Consider the following 23,334-nt stretch of genomic DNA (forward strand, 5'->3'; position numbering starts at 1 on the left):
ATACCCTATATGTTACATGTTGGCCTGTACTTGCCAGTATCGCAGGAAGGTAATACACTATAGTTTACATGTTGGCCTGTACTTGCCAGTTTCACAGGATGGTAATACATTATAGGTTACATGTTGGCCTGTACATGCCTGTTTCACAGGATGGTAATACACTATATGTTACATGTTGGCCTGTACTTGCCAGTTTCACAGGATGGTAATACACTATATGTTACATGTTGGCCTGTACTTGCTAGTTTCACAGGATGGTAATACACTATAGGGTACATGTTGGCCTGTACTTGCTAGTTTCACAGGATGGTAATACACTATAGGTTGCATGTTGGCCTGTACATGCCAGTTTCACAGGATGGTAATACACTATAGGGTACATGTTGGCCTGTACTTGCTAGTTTCACAGAATGGTAATACACTATAGGTTAACATGTTGGCCTGTACTTGCCAGTTTCACAGGATAGTAATATACTATAGGTTACATGTTGGCCTGTACTTGCTAGTTTCACAGAATGGTAATACACTATAGGTTACCTGTTACATGTTGATCTGTACATGCCAGTTTCACGGGGTGGTAATACACTATAGGTTACATGTTGGCCTGTACATGCCAGTTTCATAGGATGGTAATACACTATAGGTTACATGTTGGCGTGTACTTGCCAGTTTCACAGGATGGTAATACGCTATAGGTTACATGTTGGCCTGTACTTGCCAGTTTTACGGGATGGTAATACACTATAGGTTACATGTTGGTCTGTACATGCCAGTTTCACAGGATGGTAATACACTATATGTTACATGTTGGCCTGTACTTGCCAGTTTCACAGGATGGTCAAACACTATAGGTTACATGTTGGCCTGTACTTGCTAGTTTCGCAGGATGGTAATACACTATAGGTTACATGTTGGCCTGTACATGCCAGTTTCATAGGATGGTAATACACTATAGGTTACATGTTGGCGTGTACTTGCCAGTTTCACAGGATGGTAATACATTATAGGTTACATGTTGGCATGTACATGCCTGTTTCACAGGATGGTAATACACTATATGTTACATGTTGGCCTGTACTTGCCAGTATCACAGGATAGTAATACACTATAGGTTACATGTTGGCCTGTACTTGCCAGTTTCACAGAATGGTAATACACTATAGGTTACATGTTACATGTTGATCTGTACATGCCAGTTTCACGGGATGGTAATACACTATAGGTTACATGTTGGCCTGTACATGCCAGTATCACAGGATGGTAATACACTAGAGGTTACAGGTTACATGTTGATCTGTACATGCCAGTTTCACAGGATGGTAATACGCTATAGGTTACATGTTGGCCTGTTTTGTTTGAAAATTCTCAGCTGTGATATTAATTTGTTTTGACTTGGGTGGAGAACAGGAAATATTTGCTGAAATTTTACAGGAAGATTTTTTTCTCTTGTGTGTAAATCTGTATAAATATATATATAGAATGCAATGCTATACAGTATCCTGCGTTGGTCCAGTGTTCTAGTTAAAGCATTAACTAGTTTCCTTCCTCTCCCTATTCTTGTCATCTTCAATCAGCTCACATCAGCAGCCATATATGTCAGGCTGTAATACCTAACAAAGTATGGAGTAGATTAGCAAGCTGGAATATTTTCACAACCCAAGTTGTAGCCAGATAAAAGTTTGTCTACCCCAGCCAATGTAGATCGAGGGACATATAATGTTACTCTTGATCCTGTCCCCTTCGGTCACAATCCAGCGACTTTACTCAAAACAGATTTATATCAAACTTATTTTAAGGTCAAGTATAAAAATTATTGGGAGTGAGTCCATATTTATTTCAGGGTTCCAAGCTAAAGGTCAAGGTCACTGTTACTTTATATAAATTTGTCGACCAGTTCAGAGACATCAATATACCAATTTTAATTCTGAACAAATTTCAGTCAAGCTTTACATTTATATAATGAGTTTTTATTTCAGAGTTCCAAGGTCAAGGCCTAAGTCACCATTACTATTTATAGAAGTTTACCAAAAGTTGACATGGTCAGTATTTACATGGTATTGTTTTCTAGTTTGATAATTTACTGTGGAATACATCTAGTATTGGACCCCTTATATCACTGGGAAATTGTTTGAATATGCCAGAAGAGTAAGAAAGACAGAGATTACTGGCAAAAGATCGAAAATGGAAGCTCGGTCTAACTCCAGGTTTGAAAAAAAGGAAAGCTTCTGTTAGTTGATACTGTTAGTTAAATGGGCATTGCACACAATCCCTTGTTCTACATGTTAAAATGTTTTCCTGTTTTGTATATTTTCAGTTTTCCCCCGACACTTTCCTTCCGTGATGATCGAGAGTTGATGTGAGTTTATGGATCTAATGCATTGACATGAAACTGAAGGAGATAAACAAAACCTTGAACATTTCTCAGAGACATTACCTGTGGTCGTGACCTGACGATTACCTGTAGATTACTTCTGAATTACCTGTGGTAGTTACCGGTGAATTACCTGTTGTCCTGACCAGTGGATTACCTGTGGTCGTGACGAGTGGATTACCTGTTTACTGAATCATAAGAAGGGTCCAATCCTTTTTGCAGTTTATTGGAAGGTAATATTATGTTTCTGCACACACACACACTGCATTTTATATTTGATGTATTGATTTTGTATCTTTGCTGTCACTTTTATGTACAATTTCAGTGATCATTGTCGCTGTATTAATCTGCTTGTCTAGGGTTCACAGTTTAAAGATTCTGATAATCATGACACAAACTCTTGGACAGGAGACATTATGCAAGGGAGCATACAAACTCTTGTTCAGAGACAACAGGAAAGGAAGCATACACAATTTGGTTCTGTATGATTATATATATATGACTACAGGGAAGGGAGTACACAAAATTGTGTCTATAAGTATATTAATATATTTGACAACAGAGAAGGGAGTACTTAAAATCTTGTACCTTAACCCTTTCACCACTGTAGACCATAATGGACTCATCCATATCAATGCATGGCAGAGTCTGCTAAAGTTACATAGGGGTGAAAGGGTTAAAATCAGTAAGCAACACAATGTTACATTGCATGCTGTATTTGCCCAAGTAAGAGAGCCTGCTGTAATGAAGGTGCCACAAGCCATTTGAAAAACTTACATGGTAAAATACTGATGTGTTTTTGTTGTTTTTACTCTCACTCAGCGTCCTTATTACCTCGAATACAGTGCTAGTCAGTAAACGACCTATAAATGCTGTGTATAAAATGTGTTTTGGAGACCTCCTTTTTATGCAGTGGAATGATTTCCATCGCTGTCAGTCTGTTGATAAGAATGAAATGGAAATACGATGTCTGATGTTTTTATTTTATACAAACTACTCATGTTTTGTTTGTGAAACCTCTTAAATCTGGCTAGAGTTACCAGCCTTGGCAGAGCTCTCTGAGGGTTGCCACGTTCAGGATTTAATTAGATACATCAGTGTGATTCTTTGAGTTGATATCAAACTTGTTCTACCAATAATGAATAGCAGCCAGAAAAACCTGATCTTCTGGTATTGGCATGGACCTGCACATTCTGTCAATGCTTGTCACTTTATCGTGGATCTGCACATTCTGTCAGTGCTTGTGTCACTTTATCGTGGACCTGCACATTCTGTCAGTGCTTGTGTCACTTTATCGTTGACCTGCACATTCTGTCAGTGCTTGTGTCACTTTATCGTGGGCCTGCACATTCTGTCAGTGCTTGTGTCACTTTATGGTGGACCTGCACATTCTGTCAGTGCTTGTGTCACTTTATCATAGACCTGCACATTCTGTCAGCGCTTGTGTCACTTTATCGTGGACCTGCACATTCTGTCAGTGCTTGTGTCACTTTATGGTGGACCTGCACATTCTGTCAGTGCTTGTGTCACTTTATAATGGACCTGCACATTCTGTCAGTTCTTGTGTCACTGTATCGTGGACCTGCACATTCTGTCAGTTCTTGTGTCACTTTATGGTGGACCTGCACACTCTGTCAGTGCTTGTGTCATTTTATCGTGGACATATCACATTCTGTCAATGCTTGTGTCCCTTTATCGTGGACCTGCACATTCTGTCAGTGCTTGTGTCACTTTATCGTGGACCTGCACATTCTGTCAGTGCTTGTGTCACTTTATCGTGGGCCTGCACATTCTGTCAGTTCTTGTGTCACTTTTTCGTGGACCTGCACATTCTGTCAGTGCTTGTGTCACTTTATCGTGGGCATATCCCATTCTTTTACCTTAATAATTGCCAAATTTTGCCTATGTTTTCCTCTAGGAATGAGGAAGTGTTTTGTACTGAAATCATGTTTCATTCCTTTTTATATACGGAGTTACGGCCCTTTATTCACTGTGTATGGTATTGTCAGGGCATGTATCTGGTATACTGTGTCACTTGTTATTGCCAAATTATGTATTTAGGAAGGTGGAGAATGGTGGGTCTTTAGCCCCATGATATACAGAGTTACAGCCCTTTGTTCAACACTGATACCGACCTTTGTCCAGAGAAAGTGGACACTATTATATTGTTTGTAATATTCAGCCTTGTTTGAGATACGTCCAGTGGAAGCACAGATGTTATAGGACATTCTAAGAGAACCCAACGGTGCAGTAGTTAACTTTCATGAGAGGGAAGTTTCAAGATCTAACAAGTAGTTGACAGAATATATGTGTTGTTGTTAATAATGATAAAAATAGTTTGAGGTACTTATATACAAACAAACCTCTTTGTCTCGAAGTCGACGGAGTCATGGGAAAACTTCAAGTTATGCGGGTTCATATAACTGGTATGAAATTTGCTATTCGGACAAATCATTAGCAGTCGTTGATTTGTATGAATAACCAATACTTATAATCAATCAATGACTGATATACGTAATTAATATAACAAATACAGGTCCGAAAAACGTATTTTCGTTTTACGCGATTGAAAGGTTTTAACCATATGGTGAATTAAGAAATATGGACGGGCCTATAGTGATTAAATGTACATTTTGGCTATAGTCTTGGCAATTTAAGTCTTTCCGAATCTGCATTTGTAGAACTTTGCAAGTCCGCCAAGTTTGACCTCTCAAGTGTTACATTTAAAAATCGAACAATCCCGCTGTCTCCGTCCTCGTACTCTACAATGCGGAAATGAAAGTGAGCAAGTCTAAAACAAATCACTGTAATGGAGCGTATGCACAGTTGATTCTGTAAATGAAAACAAACACAAACAGATTCTATCGTACGTGTAACACATTGATTCGTTAAAGCTAATTATGACACCAGACACCTCCTCAACTTGATGTAATCAACAGCAGTTATATATCGTATTGTTCTTAAAATCGATCAACTGTCAAAGCCATACTGGCTCCTGTAACAACATGAACCTGTGAAGCTGTCCTATGTTGTGATTTTAACTGTGGAACTCTTTTATGCATGACCACGCTTTGTGACCAATTTTCCGGTTAGGACTTTTTTTTATGAACATCCTGATTTTGACAGTCCGCACACTTTACATTCTTAAGCTTTATCATGAAATATTTTTACCGTTTTCGAGCTAGTCTACTCACGAAAGTTGTTCATAAACATGGGATGGCGAGATGCTGTAGTTATGCTTTTTTTGTGTATCAAAGAATAGATAAGTGACAAAATTAAATTCAAACACTATGAAGTAGACGAGGTTTTGATGTTGGATTTACGCTGTTGAAACCAATATCTTACTTCGAGGTAACGTTTTTTTTTAGTTTTAAGGGTTTGAATTATCAGAGTTTTATTTACTAAGATTAAGAAGAGATTTGGCCGGGACCGGAGAAATACTTCAAGATAAACGGGGTCTTCCAGTTATAAGAGTTCAAGATAATGAGGTTCAACTGTACCGCTTTATCACAACCTAGTTCGTAGGTCGTCTCAAAGCTGTTCACAAATTAACATCTGCGGTTATAGGGCCTTTCATTTGCAACCAGCCAATATCTTTCTCAACTCCCTGGGGAGCATACAGCCGGTGCTGCCATTTCAGCACTCACAGTTAGCATTCAAAATTCTAACACTGCCCATGCAACCACGTACTCATTTACAGCTGAGTAGACTGGAACAAGCGGAGTAAAGTTTCTTGTTCAAAGATACAAATTAACACAGTGACACGCCATGCCGTGACTCGAACCCACAACCCTTCGGTCACGAGCCCGGTGTCCTACCACTAGACTACCGCGCCTTGTTGGAGATAGTCAGCAAATTCAGATCAATATAAAGATAATATTTGTTGTAATATCTTGGAATGTCATGTAAAAGTTTCAACACCTCCGGCTTCAGTTTGTATTATTGCCCTTAGATCTTTAGGTTATTGACTCAATGCGTATGATGCACAACTCCTTAAGATTCTCGACTTATAACACAGGAGTATATAACTTAAGTCATAATGTAAGGAAATTTGGAAATCATTTAAACACACTAAAAGTGCAGGGCCTGATTGTAGAACCGAGAGTTCAGGTTTCTCCTCCAGAGCTGTACTGGCCTGATGGATCTTAGTGCACCAGCGTGATGAATTTCATTTTCTTCCTCATGTGAAATATGTTGTATTCATGTTTTATAATGAGTCAACATGTTTATATAGAGATATGTATACACAAGTCCAGAGAAAATACATCTCTTTGGGTGCGGGACTGCAAGGAGCGCTAGACTGCTTCAGAGCCTATTACTACAAACATCTAGTATCAAACTTCAGTCCTGACTGCTACTTGTTCTGGTGATCAAAAACAGACAACAGTCGGCAATGGTTTTTCTCTGGGAATCAAAAATATACAGTATAAGATGTGTGTTTGCTCATTTCCTTAAACCCCATGTTATCTGATTAGAGATCCGTTTAATGACTGAGAACAGGACAGGGATAATGTTCTGGGTGATTCGTTTAATCTAAACAACTCCGAACAAGATTTCTGTGGTATCGGATCAATCTGTCTGTCTAGAAACTTCAACAACAGTCTAGATATTTAGTAAACCACAAAAATAGTAATTAAACGTTTTAAAAATGTCCAAGATTTCTGACAGTAAGATCAAACGATTATAAGGAGAACATTTTGATATCCAAGCTAGCTAAGAGGTGCAATCATGTGGGATCCTTCAGTACATGTACAGTGTACACTTACCATGTATTGCCGCCTCACCATTTAGGGAACAGTTTTCAGTTTACACCAGTAATTGAACACGATTATTTGCTAATACATTGACCATTTCTTTAAGGATGATAATTAACTCATTCATCCCTGAAGTTTCATAATGAACTATTCCAACCTTTGAATTGGAAGAGTTAAAATGTGTCATCAGGGGTGAATGAGTTAGATATAAAATTGCCAGTTTGATAAAGAGACATTTATGTCCTATGCATTGGAAAAATAGCCAAAATAATCCGATGTAACAGCCAATTCTCCACCAACCCCTCAATCCCCTCCACCCCCTCCACCTCCTCCACCTCCTCCATCCCCTCCACCCACTCCACCCACTGAAATTTATTGGCTAGCTGATTCCCCAGGGAAACTTTCAGTGGGTGGAGGGATGAAGGGGGTGGAGGTGGTGGAGTGGGGTGAAGGGGATGGAGAGGATAGAGTCTATCCTCTCCATCCCCTTCACCCCACTCCACCACCATTAGAGGGGTTGGATCCCCTTCACCCCTCCACCCCTTCACCCCTCCACCCCTTCCACCCACTCCACCCCCTCCATCCCTCCATCCCTCCACCCACTCCACCCCCTCCACCCACTCCACCCACTGAAAGTTTCCCTGTGGAATCAGCTAGCCAATAACTTCCTTAGAAAACTCAGATGGGGATAGAAATGATACTACTACTACACCAGGTATGGTCACCCCGTCCCATTACTGTAGTGAAGTAGGGTAAATAGGCTTTACATGTTTCAGTATTAAAGATCAAGAATCTGCATGTACCGTTCTGTCGACTAGAAAATCACTGCAATCTTTGTGACAATACCGTTCTCTATCCCCTTTGATGACAGAATTCTATTGGAGTGGCTGCCATGTTTTAAACACACAGGCACTTTTCAAACCTTGACAGTGTTAGTTTTCTGTCCTTGTGTTAGGGACCTGTTCCTTTGAGGAAGGGAGTTGTGATTTGCTGTTGCATAACCCCTTTAATTAAAGTGTTGGTTGTACCAAGGTATGGCCTTGTCACTACGGACGTGTAACAATCTGTCATTGTTACGTAACTCAGCAGTACACAAATAACTTAAGCACATATCAAGGGAAAATTGTAATTTAATATATTTTCATAAAAAACAAAGCTAAAACCGAAAGAAGCATGTTGAACAATTCAAAATGGTCACCATAACTTATTTTAAATAAAATACCCATGTTTCCGCTTACTTGTTCTTTTTAAATTCATTTTTAAAGTCTGATTACGTATCTGAAAGCTTACAATGCTGCGGGCCTGTTACTGTCGGGGGGGGGGGGGGGGGGGGGGGGGGTACAGGAATGTTTCATGTTCTCCTACACAAACAAGATTGTGAGAAAACATTTTCAATGACATTCTTAAAAAGTCTGTGTTTACATTTCATATCGTTTTACAGTCTTCCTTTTGATATTATTATCAATAAATCAGCCTAGAACAGATCTACTCTTCCAAATTAATATGTTAACTCTTCAGCATCTTAAAATAGATATTTTCTCTGATCACTTTCATAGATGTCCCTCTTAACTCATTCACCCCTGACATTTCATGAGGAACTATTCCAACCTTTGAACTGGAAGAGTTCAATGTGTCTTCAGGGGTGGATGATCATATTTAAGGTAGAGAGTCACTGTGCTCTGTGGTGTATCTCCAGTAAAAAAGAGTTCCAATTTGCACGGCATTTTTCTGACTTGGAGTTGATTGTTGATTTACTAAGCATTACTGAGAATGAGAATTTCAAAATTTTCTAAAGCAAATGAATTCAGCTGTAAAATAACTGTGCATGGCTATTATGTAATAAAGTGGGAAGACTCTACTAGAATATACTGCCTTCCTCTTCCGAGCAAATAAGATTTGTTTTGTCATATAATGATATATAGCATTTTGTGTTTTTAAAAGATCATAAATTCCTCGCATACAAATTTGTCCAGGATCATAATACATAGGTGTTTTTTTTTGTACTCAAGTCCCCAATAATTATATCGATGCACCAAGATATAGAATGAGTAATAAGGGTGACTTTTAGGATTGTTTATCCTGTCACTTTTACTGAATAAAACTGAAAGAAAAAAAGTGAAAATACCAAAGCTGAGGTGACCTATAGCTACTAGCCTTTTGTTAATATAACTAATTTCAAACAAAATTTAACATTAAAAAAAAAAAGAGGAAAAAAACCCCACCAAAGTGTATATTACTGTACAAGGTCAGTGTACCTGTTTGTGTATTTTTAACTCATGCACCCCTGAAGACTTATTTGAACTTTTCCAATTCAAAAGTTGGAATAGTTCATTATGAAATTTCAGGGGTGAATGAGTACCGTATACAATTGTTTCATGGCTATTTGGGGAACAGTCAAAACTATCATCCCGAAGTAGGGGGAAGCCCTGGCAAACAGTTCCACAAGGCTTAAATTCCCCCTACCGAGGGATGGTAGTTTGGACTGTTCCCAAAATAACCATGAAACAATTGTTTTATTACCAAATAAATATTAGTATTAATGCTGCATGCAATGTTGCCATTGCTTCAAAACTGAGTCGCGGTCACCGAAACGCTTGAACGGGGCTCTCGAGGGGGGATTTCTGCGCATCAAATTCGCGCTAGGTAACAGTTAGCTCTGACCGGGAAAACAGTTTTGACTGCATGTTTCACCCCTACAGCCGAAATTGGACAAAAGGCAAGAAACATTAAAAAATGACTAATTCTAATTTATGTAGACTATTGGGTAATAATAAAAATTGTTAAATGTGCTTTTGTTCATTATTTCTATCTAAAACATATCTGTGTTAATTGTCTATTCTTGTCTTTCATCACTGACGCGTGATACAACCAAGGATATCACAGATGTATTCCTTACCTTTATAGACGGACTGTTTGCAGTAGTGAGCAAGCACATTTTTGTGTTGACTCATGGTTGAAAAGGGGTTAATAGTTCAAACAGACTTTTTCTGTTGACATTTAATTATGTAACTAAAACATTTTTATTCTAAAAATATCAAGATATATTGAACATGCTGGAACAAACACACTTTTAGGTTTAGGTTTTTTTGAAGTTCATGTGGTACATATACACAATGATATATAAATACAGTGAGCCTTTCAGTGCATGGATGATGAGGCGCCAGGTCACTGTGACAATGTACACAGGTCTGTGGCGGTGACCAGTGTGGGCCCAGGCACAGACAGGTAGTTCAGATTTGACAATTCTGTCAAACTTTCCTCAGCATTATAGTGTTACTAGTCATGTTCAATGCAGGAGCTCTGTACACGTTCACACCAGGGGAGCTGTGCATGCATACTTCTGCAAAGAGTTAATCCACCATAGGGGAGTTGTATGTATGGATGATATTTCTCCTTTACTAGGAGTATCCACATCTTTTACAAGGAGTATCCACATATTTTCCAAGTACTATCCACATTTGTCCCTTTCCTCACTTGGAGTATCCACATCTTTTACAAGGAATATCCACATCTGTCCCTACCCTCACTTGGAGTATCCACATCTTTTACAAGGAGTATCCACATCTTTTACTAGGAGTATCCCCATCTTTTACTAGGAATATCCACATCTTTTACAAGGAATATCCACATCTGTCCCTTTTCTCACTTGGAGTATCCACATCTTTTACAAGGAATATCCACATCTTTTACAAGGAATATCCACATCTGTCCCTATCCTTACTAGGAGTATCCACATCTATCCCTTTCCTTACTTGGAGTATCCACATCTGTCCCTTTCCTTACTTGGAGTATCCACATCTGTCCCTTTCCTCACTTGGAGTATCCACATCTTTTACGAGGAGTATCCACATCTTTTACAAGGAATATCCACATCTTTTACAAGGAATATCCACATCTGTCCCTATCCTCACTTGGAGTATCCACATCTTTTACAAGGAGTATCCACATCTTTTACGAGGAGTATCCACATCTTTTACTAGGAGTATCCACATCTTTTACTAGGAGTATCCACATCTTTTACTAGGAGTATCCCCATCTTTTACTAGGAGTATCCACATCTTTTACAAGGAATATCCACATCTTTTCCAAGGAGTATTCACATCTTTTCCAAGGAGTATCCACATCTGTCCCTTTCCTCACTTGGAGTATCCACATCTTTTACAAGGAATATCCACATCTTTTCCAAGGAGTATTCACATCTTTTCCAAGGAGTATCCACATCTGTCCCTTTCCTCACTTGTAGTATCCACATCTTTTACAAGGAGTTTCCACATCTTTTCCGAGGATTATCCACATCTTTTACTAGGAGTATCCACATCTTATATACGGAGTATCCACATCTTTTACGAGGAGTATCCACATCTTTTACGAGGAGTATCCACATCTTTTACACTGAGGATTCACATCTTTTACAAGGAGCATCCACATATTTTACAAGGAGTATCCAAATATATCCCTATCCTTACTTGGAGTATCCACATATATCCCTATCCTTACTTGGAGTATCCACATATATCCCTATCCTTACTTGGAATATCCACATCTGTCCCTATCCTTACTAGGAGTATCCACATCTANCCTTACTTGGAGTATCCACATCTGTCCCTATCCTTACTTGGAGTATCCACATCTGTCCCTATCCTTACTTGGAGTATCCACATCTGTCCCTATCCTTACTTGGAGTATCCACATCTGTCCCTATCCTTACTTGGAGTATCCACATCTGTCCCTATCCTTACTTGGAGTATCCACATCTGTCCCTATCCTTACTTGGAGTATCCACATCTGTCCCTATCCTTACTTGGAGTATCCACATCTGTCCCTATCCTTACTTGGAGTATCCACATCTGTCCCTATCCTTACTTGGAGTATCCACATCTGTCCCTATCCTTACTTGGAGTATCCACATCTGTCCCTATCCTTACTTGGAATATCCACATCTGTCCCTATCCTTACTTGGAGTATCCACATCTATCCCTATCTTTGCAAGGAGTATCCACATCTGTCCCTATCTTTACAAGGAGTATCCACATCTGTCCCTTTCCTTACTTGGAGTATCCACATCTGTCCCTATCCTTACTTGGAGTATCCACATCTGTCCCTATCCTTACTTCGAGTATCCACATCTGTCCCTATCCTTACTTGGAGTATCTACATCTGCCCCTATCCTTACTTGGAGTATCCACATCTGTCCCTTGCCTTACTTGGAGTATCCACATCTGTCCCTATCCTTACTCGGAGGATCCACATCTGTCCCTATCCTTACTTGGAGTATCCACATCTGTCCCTATCCTTACTCGGAGTATCCACATCTGTCCCTATCCTTACTTGGAGTATCCATATCTATACACAAAGCATCCACAGATCATCCACATCTATTACAAAGTGTATTATCCTGATAAGGGAGGTGCATACCTACTTGTTCCTAATAAGAAGTGCTGTTTCTGTAAATTCCACAGGTGTATGATGATTATATTTCACTCTGAAATTCAATTGACTCTCAAAACTGTGTCAGTTGTACCCATTCTTATGTCCCCAGTGTCATTGTTTTTGTGAACTTAGAAATCCCATCCTACAACAATTTTACAGTGTATTAAGTAAGGTCATGTATTTCCATGGGTCCCTTTAGCTTCTGGGATAATTTCCCTCAACGGTCAAAGTCATTATTGAATTATGAAGGTAAACGTATATCCTTGTCGTTCAAAGTTTAATTATCAAGTATGAGTTAATAATCAAATAACAGACCTAGCTGTATAATTATAGTACAACAGTAGTTCTGATCTATATTGTCTGGGGTCAATGATACTTATTGTCTAGGGTTAGTACTCCTTATTGTCTGGGGTTAATGATCCTGATTGTCTGGGGTCAATGATCCTTATTGTCTGGGGTTAATGATCCTGATTGTCTCCAGGGGTCAATGATCCTAATTGTTTGGGGTTAATGATCCTGATTGTCTGGGGTCAATGATCCTGATTGTCTGGGGTCAATTATCCTTATTGTCTGGGGTCAATGATCCTTATTGTCTGGGGTCAATGATCTTTATTGTCTGGGGTTAATGATCCTGATTGTCTGGGGTCAGTGATCCTTATTGTCTGGGGTTAATGATCCTGAATTTCTGGGGTCATTGATCCTTATTAAGTTTAGATAATTACAGTCTGACTTTAAACAACTTGGCTCTGATGATTTTTGATTCTTTCTATTAAATCACATTAAATATTATTGTTCAGTATTCAATTCTGCACACCCCTGCAGGTGGGGGATTGGGAAAAGAATACACCTGCTGTTACCCACTGCATGTATCGTAGGAGGCAACTAAAGGTGGAACCCCCTGCAGAAAATTAGGATTAGCTTTGGTGTCCTCTATTGGGGGACACAAAAGCGACCAAAATAAATCTGCTGCACCCATTGCAATATTTGGGATCTTTATCTTTCTTTCTACTTCTAAATACCTTTTAATTCCTAGCGCCTTGCTTGGGAACGCCTCACTTTTGGCTTTAATGTTGAGCATTAGCCCAGGTGAGGAATGTAATACAACAGGTTCTAGATCTGTCCCCAGGCTGGGACATACCAAGGCCTTAAAAATGGTAGTTGTTATTCCCTGCTGAAGGTTCAGCATTAAGGGTTACGGACACAACTGGTCCCTCGTTGTCAACATACCCAGTCTCCTGCATACACACACACAAGCACACATACACTACACACATGGAGACACGTCCTTAAATGACCTTAGCTGTTAATTAAAAGGATGTTAAACAATATTAAACCAAACCAATCAATACAGTAACACTATACATTCTGATACAGATTACATCTATTTGCAGAATTCTACATGACAATTAATACCTTTATTTAAGCTCCTAATTTATCAAACTGGAAGAGTCCCTCCATACACGAGTTTAACCACTTCTGATAAATTTAACTGTGATGTAATTAAGTTTAATCGTTAAAAGACATGTACGGTTTGGAAAATAGTTCATCCTGGTAATTAATCAATTAGTGTGCCCTGCTTCCCCTGTCAGCTGTGGAAGAGAGATGTCTCTACATCATGGCCACTATAGTGAACAGCTAAAAACACATTGTGGCCAGGTTTGTCATTGTTTATCATGATTTTTAGCTCTCCTGACACGAAGTGCCTAGTGAGCTTAATTATGCCGTGGCGCGGCGTCCGTCCATCCATCTGTCTGGCGTCCGGCGTCAATATTTTACTTTAAACGACTTCTTCTTAATAACCGAAAGGCCTAGGGTGATGATATTTGGCCAGAAGCAAACTGGGATGGAGGGCTACAAAGTTTGTTCAAGTAAATGACCTTCACCCATTTTCAAGGTCACAGGGGTCAAATATGTTAAAAACATTAAACAACTTCTTCTGAATAACCAAAATGCACAGGGTGATGATATTCGGCCAGTAGCATGCTGAGATGAAGGGCTACAAAGTTTGTTCAAATGAATGACCTTCACCCATGTTCAAGGTCACAGGGGTCAGATATGTTAAAAATCTTTAAACGATCTCGTCTGAATAACCATGGGTCCTAGGATGTTGATACTTTGCAAGTTGCATCCTGAGATGAAAAGCTATAAAATTTGTTCAACATAATGACTTAATTTGCCTGTAGCTTTATTTTAGATCACTTTTAAGGTTACAAGTGTGAGATTTATACCAGGTGAGCGATGCAGGCCCATTGGGCCTCTTGTTAAATTTTGTGATGCTTTTAACTTATCATAGGAAAGAAAAGAACAGTTGTGTTAAAGCTGCTGTGATTGCCTTTAACTCATTCACCCCTGATGACACATTTGAACTCTTCCAATTCAAAAGTTGGAATAGTTCATTATGAAATTTTAGGGGTGGGTGAATGAGTTAAGTAAGTGTCTATTTAGGAACAATGGACTTCTGTTTCTTTTACTTTTCAGGTTCCTATACAACCACATATTCACCAAAATAAAAGTCCTTTAATAACTGTTACATATGAAAATTATGTATTTGTCATTTGTTTAAACATGATTGACAGAGAGCATTGTGACGTTACAATTGAAGTGACCTCAGAAAGACAATAAGAACATGGAGTCAATATCACAAATCACTATCACCATCTCATTATAATCCAGCCTATGATGGTATTGGAATAGGCAGTGCAATCTAATATTAACAGATTATTGAAACGTCTATACCCCTTTTCCTGATAAAAGTAACTGGTAAATTTCAAGGAAGGGTTTGAAAAGTGCTGGAATCCTATCATGAAAAGGTTGTATGAACCAGACATTAATTAGTACACTGTATAGCGCTTTAAATTTGTGGGGCCAATATTTCGTGGTTTCGTATTCAGTACATATTCACGGGGTTAAATTTCACAGTGCACTGTTTGAGAACACTGATCCCGAGCGTGGTCGTCCGCCAGTGACTTCACTCGAAAGAACATCAAATGTGTATGTACCTTTATGGAGTAAACTGTAATCAATGAATCATATACTGTGTACACATATATATACGTTGTGGCCACTTATATGTAAGTGTTGTTTTTACATGGACTGTCCAGCTGTTCGGTGATAATCTAATTTAAGTTCATTTAAGCTTGCATAACAGCGTTGGGTTATTAGTATTTTCAACATGTTGTGATAAGGTCCGTAAAAGTGGTTAACATTTTCGATTATTTCGCCTAAGTGTTAAGAATTCACGGATATTTGTCAAAACCGTGAATATAACGAAATTAAAACCCCCGTGAAATGTTTAACCGCTATACAGTATATAAGATCTTTACCAAGTGTAACGATCTACGACCTAAGGATGTACAGTGGACTATTGTTGGTAATGATGATTGATGCTATAAACATGTGAAGCATGCTTCAGGATCACCTATCTGCATTAAAAAATCTGCAGATTGAGAATGGTATTATACATTCTTTAGCTTTGCAGCAAGTTTGATACTGTTTTTATGCTATTTCTCTGCATTGGAATCCTGATTCGGAATTTGATGTGGTTGTTACATGTATCGGTAGAAAGCATTTTTGGATGAAGATTGAATTCTTCACCTCACATTTAAATTTTTCTCAATTTTTTGCCCGTGTGATCCCTGCACTGTAAGCATTCCTGGGATATTAGGTTGTGTTATTGTAAATGGGGCGTGTATAATGTTCTGGAGCACCACATCAGTGTGAAAACTAGTCCTAGAAGATAGCACCTGATAATCTGACAACCCCCTCCCCAAACTATACCACAGATATACTAATAAACACTCCCCAACCTATACCACTAATATACTAATAAACACTCCCCAAACTATACCACTAATATACTAATAAACACTCCCCAAACTATACCACAGATATACTAATAAACACTCCCCACACTATACCACATATATACTAATAAACACTCCCCAACCTATACCACTAATATACTAATAAACACTCCCCAAACTATACCACTAATATACTAATAAACACTCCCCAAACTATACCACAGATATACTAATAAACAATCCCAAACCTATACCACAGATATACTAATAAACACTCCCTAAACTTATACCACAGATATACTAATAAACACTCCCCAAACTATACCACAGATATACTAATAAACACTTCCATAACTATACCACAGATATACTAATAAACACTTCCATAATTATACCACAGATATACTAATAAACACTCCCCAAACTATACCACAGATATACTAATAAACACTTCCCAAACTATACCACAGATATACTAATAAACACTCCCCAAACTGTACCACAGATATACTAACAAACGTTAAACTCTCCCCATAACTATATACCACAGACATCCTAACAGACACTCCACATAACTATATACCACTAATATACTAATAAACACTCCCCAAACTATACCACTAATATACTAATAAACACCCCCACTTGTTTGGATACCAGTCCTTAATTAGTTTACATAGAAATACATTGATGTTCAACTTCTCTTTTTTGTTAATTGTTTTTTATATATATATGTAAGTTTCAACATGATACAATGTTCATTTTAGCAAATATGCTACAATGTCAAGACCACCAATGGAGCATGTCCTCTGTGAGGAAGTCTTCATTTGAGGGGACAGAGTAATTGGGGACAGGTGTGTGTTACTCAATTTGACCTTTAAAGTTGTTTCTACGAGTTAATTGATTGCCTAATATATTTCTACACAACTAATTATGTTGGGTATCTCTGTCAGGTGGTCAGATGTTAGTTCACAGAGTGGTGTGTAGTAATGGGTGCCAGCACTGTAACGCAGACACACCTGCTTACCACTACTGAAATAAACTACAAGAAGGCTCGGAGTTCACTTAGGTCGAAGGTTGTTTACTCAAATAGACCCATCCTAGGTTCTTGTTGATTTTCGTCTCTAATTATTTCAAACTATCTTGTTATTCTTACAAATGTGGCCTACTACATTTCAACACTCCTCTGTTAAAAGTACATAGGCCAATCCCTCCAGTGTGCTGTACAGTGATTCATGATTCTTGAGATTTTAGTGGATTCCACTTTAAGGTAGATGGCCAACCACATTTCATCTGTATAAAGGCCCACCACACATTGTTTGTATAAAGGCCCACCACACATTATTTGTATAAAGGCCCACCACATGTAAAGGCCCACCACACATTATTTGTATAAAGGCACACCACATATTATTTGTATAAAGGCCCACCACACATTATTTATATAAAGGCGCAGCACATATTATTTGTATAAAGGCCCACCACATATCTGTATAAAGGCATTGGAAAGATATTTTCTTGTTGTTAAATTGATGTTTTTGTCGGTATTCATACAGAGACCGATATATATAGGTTGAGGGCCTGTTTTAGGGAGTTCAAATTTCTGAAATTATTCCAAGTAATATTGCAGAAAAAGTGTTAATTGTATAATTATTATGTCTGGTAGTGCATTTGATAAGGCTGTCTACTTAATAATCAAGTTGATGAAATCCTCATAACAGACTAGCTTTTTAGAAAAAAAACATGATTGGTATATTGAATAGGCAATCATCTTTACCTTAAAAAATTGTTGAAAACATTGTAACTCTTTTTTGTTGGAGATAAAAAACAAAGGGCAGTCTTCCTTTAGGTGATATATATATATCTTGTATCATGTTTTTGTTAAAAACTATTTTCTCTATTTATTGATTTTAATTTATTTGCTTTTAAGTTTGATATGTCTTTAAATATGACATGTTATTTCCCTATATAAACTATAGTAAACTTTACCCCCTCCCCAAGGGAGAACGGATATAGCTCGGGGGTCCTGAAATTTACAATTTAAATAAAGCCCCTGGTGATCTTTCTATGCATGCATTGTCCATGGCCAATAACTATGCGATCATTTATTTATGCTAATCAAAGCTTCTCCAAACTTGTTTTTTCCCTCTAAACCAAAATATCACTGAATGATTCCATTACCGTACCGTACCTGGAAGGCAAATCTGGACAAAGGTACAAACATATTGACCATGGTTTGTGAAAAAAAAGCAAAGGAAAAGACGTCACTGTTTAAAAAATAGGATTCATAAAAAGTGATATAGCTTTATCAAAATTATTCACATTCAAGAAAAGTTGAAGAAGTTTATATCTGACTGTTGACACCATCACTGGCAAATACAATGCACAGTACATAATAGTGTACATTATAATCATCATCCTCATAACATTCCCACTGGCCAGTTTTGGAATATTTGTTTAAGTCATTTTCTACAGATGTGTTCTTTATTAGGTCACCTGAGCTTTGCTCAAGTGACCTATTCCAATCACTTTCCGTCCATCGTCGTGCGTCGTGCGTAAACTTTTACATAATCAACTTCTTCTCAAGAACCAGTGGATGGAATTTTTTCAAACTTGGTCAGAATCATCCTTGGTAGATGAGGATACCAAATTGTAAAATTGGGATTCCTACCCCAACCCTAGGGGCCAGGGCGGGGCCCAAAAGGGAAAATTAACCAATATTTCAAAAATCTTCTTCTCCAGACTCAGAGGTATTACAGTCATTTTCTCTGCATGGATGGAAAGATCATCAGGGGCTTTATTTAAATTGTAAATTTCAGGACCCCCGAGCTATCCGTTCTCCCTTGGGGAGAGGGTAAAGTTTACTATAGTTTATATAGGGAAACAACACTTTTGGGTATATTTTGACAATTTTCTGTTGGAAATTGGGATTCCTACCCCAACCCTATGATATAACTCAGGTGACCGCTAAGGCCCTTGGGCCTCTTGTAAATCACATCATGCAAACTATATACTTTACAAAAATATTATCATTCAGAATTTGAGAAAAAGAAAAAGAAAATTCAGTTTGTGAATAAAATTTAGTGAATGTCTGCCAATACTATATTTCAATATTGTTGTTATCAAGAAATTATAGATGCACAGTAGGAAAATGAAAGATGAATGCCTTGCAAAGGGAAGTAACTCTGTGCCAGAAAAAAAACACCTGTTGCTTTACCTATTTGCGAGCGAATACTCAAATTAAAAAAACAAATAGCTCTAAAGTAGAATGTTTTTCAATAATTAAAACTAGTACACAGACAGTGATATTCTTTATCTTCATGCCATGTTCTATTTGACCCTGAGGTCCATTACAAGGAAAGTCACCATAACGTCTCACAAATTACATGTACATTTTGTAGATCAAATAGTTTTTTATTAGCTCACCTGGCCCAAAGGTTCACATGCCGAGATGAAGCACTACAAAGTTTGTTCAAATGAATGACCTTCACCGATATTCAAGGACACAGGGGTCAAATATGTTAAAAACTTTAAACAACTTTTTCTCAATAACCAAAATGCCCAGGGTGATGATATTTTGCCAGTAGCATGCTGAAAAGAAGGGCTACAAAGTTTGTTCAAATGAATGACCTTCACCCATATTCAAGGCCACATGAATGATCCTGCATGATCGAGGGGGGGGGGGTGTGTGTAAAATAGCTTACAAGATTTTTATTACAGGCCTAATAGGATATTAGTAATTAGCATACTCATTTTGTCTCTGTTTGACAGACCCCCTCGAAATATTGTGATACCACTAATCATATAGGCCCTACCACCTGCTATATCTGGTCATAAACTAAGGTGTTCAGAGTGTCCACGTTCGTCAATCTAAAACACTTAAACATGTATAATTACTCGGAACACCTTAGTTTAGGTCCCATTATAGCTGTTGCAAATTCTCGGGTCCCTTATATAATGCACATAATATATATGCTTCGAATATCAAGCATATATTATTATAGAGGGTTATTTTTTATATCACTATTTTTATTGGTTATTAACCGAATTTCAGACTCATTTGACCACATCATGATTATAAAAACCATCATATAGTCCGTACATTCCACCATATGACACATTAATGCACTGTTTTAACAGAAATGTTGTATCCTTATTAATGAATTAGACAGGTACGTTATATTTATTGGTTTCAAACAATTTCATAGATTATGGTTCTCTGAAGTGCTGTACCAGCTGTTGTATAACGGTGGGGACGTGCTCCATGTCTCCGGTATTACCCATTGGAGTACATGCACCTGTACTACTGTAAGTGTTAAATCAACACACAGAAGCTGTTTGTGTGCTTTATTAACGTTAACTAGTAAATATACAACCGTTATAAAGTTAACTACAATATAAAGGTTGATAGTAGCTCATTTTTAGCTCACCTGGCCCTTGTCTTGAAGTCTGAATGATCCTAAAAATAAGAAAGTGATATTTGTTTACACCAGATTGTTTAATTTTCTGTTAGGACCATTCAGACTACTTAAGTTCATTTTCTATTTAAGCAATAACTACAGTTGATGTAAGATTAAGTCAAATTTTAAATGAATTTTAAAGATCATGTAAACGAATCAGATAATTATATATCAAATAAACAAATGAACATGGATCTTTAAGCACTACAAAAACTATGAACATGGATCTTTAAGAACTACAAAAACTATGAACATGATCTTTAAGTTCTTCAAAAACTATGAACATCGATCTTTAAGCACTAAAAAAACTATGAACATGATCTTTAAGTACTACAAAACCTATGAACATGGATCTTAAAGCACTACAAAAACTATGAACTTGATCTTTAAGTACTACAAGAACTATGAACATGGATCTTTAAGCACTACAAAAACTATGAACATGATCTTTAAGTACTACAAAAACTATGAACATGGATCTTTAAGTACTACAAAAACTATGAACATGGATCTTTAAGCACTACAAAAACTATGAACATGGGTCTTTAAGCACTACAAAAACTATGAACATGGATTTTTAAACCCTACAGAAACTATGAACATGGATCTTAAAGCACTACAAAAACTATGAATATGGATCTTTAAGTACTACAAAAACTATGAACATGGATCTTTAAGCACTACACAAACTATGAACATGGATTTTTAAACCCTACAAAAACTATGAACATGGATCTTAAAGCACTACAAAAACTATGAATATGGATCTTTAAGCACTACAAAAACTATGAACATGGATCTTTAAGCACTACAAAAACTATGATCATGATCTTTAAGCACTACAAAGACTATGAACATTAAGTTTAAACCCTACACAAACTATGAACATGGATCTTTAAAACTGAAAAAGAAAAAAAATACTAATGTTGAACTTTAAGATGTACAAATTTAAAACAATGGATCTTTAGTCTTACAAAAAGTCATAAAAATGATCTAAATTCCTACAAAAACCATTAACATGGTTGTTAATCTCGTCACCGACCAGATTGAGTCTGGATCTGTACTCCTGGACATCTATGTACAATAGATATCAAATCCTTACAAAATAACAAGTACAAAGGTAAGTTTATGTATAAACATGTTACAACAAATCTGTTTAGAAACATTATATCTTAATTAATAAGATGCTATATAAACTACAAGTAGAATTAAGTTAGACTAAATGATAAACTACATAATTATGATAACAGTTCATTACAAACAGGAAGTTACTCGTTAATAAGGGTCTACGCTAATTAACTAATTACCCTATATATTAGTTATGAAACTGACGGTTAATTTTGATGTTTTTCATCTTTGGTACAAAACAACAAAAACGCAAATTAGATTAATGAAAAATTTCGGTCAAGTCATGTAAATTAGAATCACAATAATAATTAGAGGCTCTTATATACCGCTTTATCACAACCTAGTTCGTAGGTCGTCTCAAAGCGGTTCGGCACTCACAGCTAGCATTCTACAATTCTAGCTCTGCCTAACCACATACTCATTTACAGCTGAGTAAACTAGAACAAGCGAAGTAAAGTATCTTGCTCAAAGATACAACACAGTGCCGTGCCGTGACTCAAACCCGCAACCCTCCGGTCACGAGCCCGGCGTCCTACCACTAGACTGCCGTGCGTCATCACTTCCCTGCATTACAGTTTGTGTTATATGTACATAGATGGAATAAAGATGAAGGAGCAGTAAGTAAGATAAATAAAGGGACTATAAACAAACACCATGGTGTCCATACATTAAAGAGTTGTGGGAAGTTAACTCTGGATCCATGTTGGAGAATAACTGGACAAAACTGTGAGAGTTCCCAAAGTCCAGGGTTACTCAGTACAACTCCAGGGTTACTCAGTACAACTCCAGGGTTACTCAGTACAACTGTAGGGTTACTCAGTACAACTCCAGGGTTACTCAGTACAACTCCAGGGTTACTCAGTACAACTCCAGGGCTCATAATTTGAAGATTTTACATTGTATGTCGGGGCCAGTCAAAAGTTTCAGTATTTTCATTAAATTGGTAGATTTTTTGAAGTTTCTGTGGGCGTTATGTGCCATAAATATAGAAGCTTTAATTCACATGATAGGATTATGACGCTCTTTGAAACTGTAAGGGATTCAACTCTTGTGACCCTCCTGGGACACTAATGTTTTACCATCAGGATCCCAACCCTGCCGGACCTGTTTACTTGGAATAGTTGTTAAGCACCATGCTCAATTCCTGGTGGCTCTACACTGAGGTCCCATCGGGGCCCTAGAACTCTACACTGAGGACCCATCAGGGCCCTAGAACTCTACACTTAGGACCCATCAGGGCCCTAGAACTCTACACTGAGGACCCATCAGGGCCCTAGAACCCTACACTTAGGACCCATCAGACCCCTAGAACCCTCAAATGACTATATATTTGAGACAAGGGATCCAAAATCTTTGGGAAAAACAAGGACAGAAAAATTAAATTTGAT

The 23,334-nt window shown here is 37.7% G+C and overlaps 1 protein-coding gene across 4 annotated transcripts in view; it reads left to right on the top strand.

Annotated features, from left to right (window-relative positions):
• Nucleotides 1-23,334, top strand: part of LOC110452854 (extracellular sulfatase Sulf-2-like) — a 119,131-nt gene that overhangs the window by 43,353 nt on the left and 52,444 nt on the right. For all 4 annotated transcript variants that reach the window (XM_021501572.1, XM_021501571.1, XM_021501575.1 and 1 more), the window contains one exon: nucleotides 2,315-2,604. The gene's annotated coding sequence lies outside the window, so the exon portion shown is untranslated. The remainder of the gene's footprint in view (nucleotides 1-2,314; nucleotides 2,605-23,334) is intronic.

This window comes from Mizuhopecten yessoensis, unplaced genomic scaffold (assembly GCF_002113885.1).
Source record: "Mizuhopecten yessoensis strain PY_sf001 unplaced genomic scaffold, ASM211388v2 scaffold6919, whole genome shotgun sequence".
NCBI lineage: Eukaryota > Metazoa > Mollusca > Bivalvia > Pectinida > Pectinidae > Mizuhopecten > Mizuhopecten yessoensis.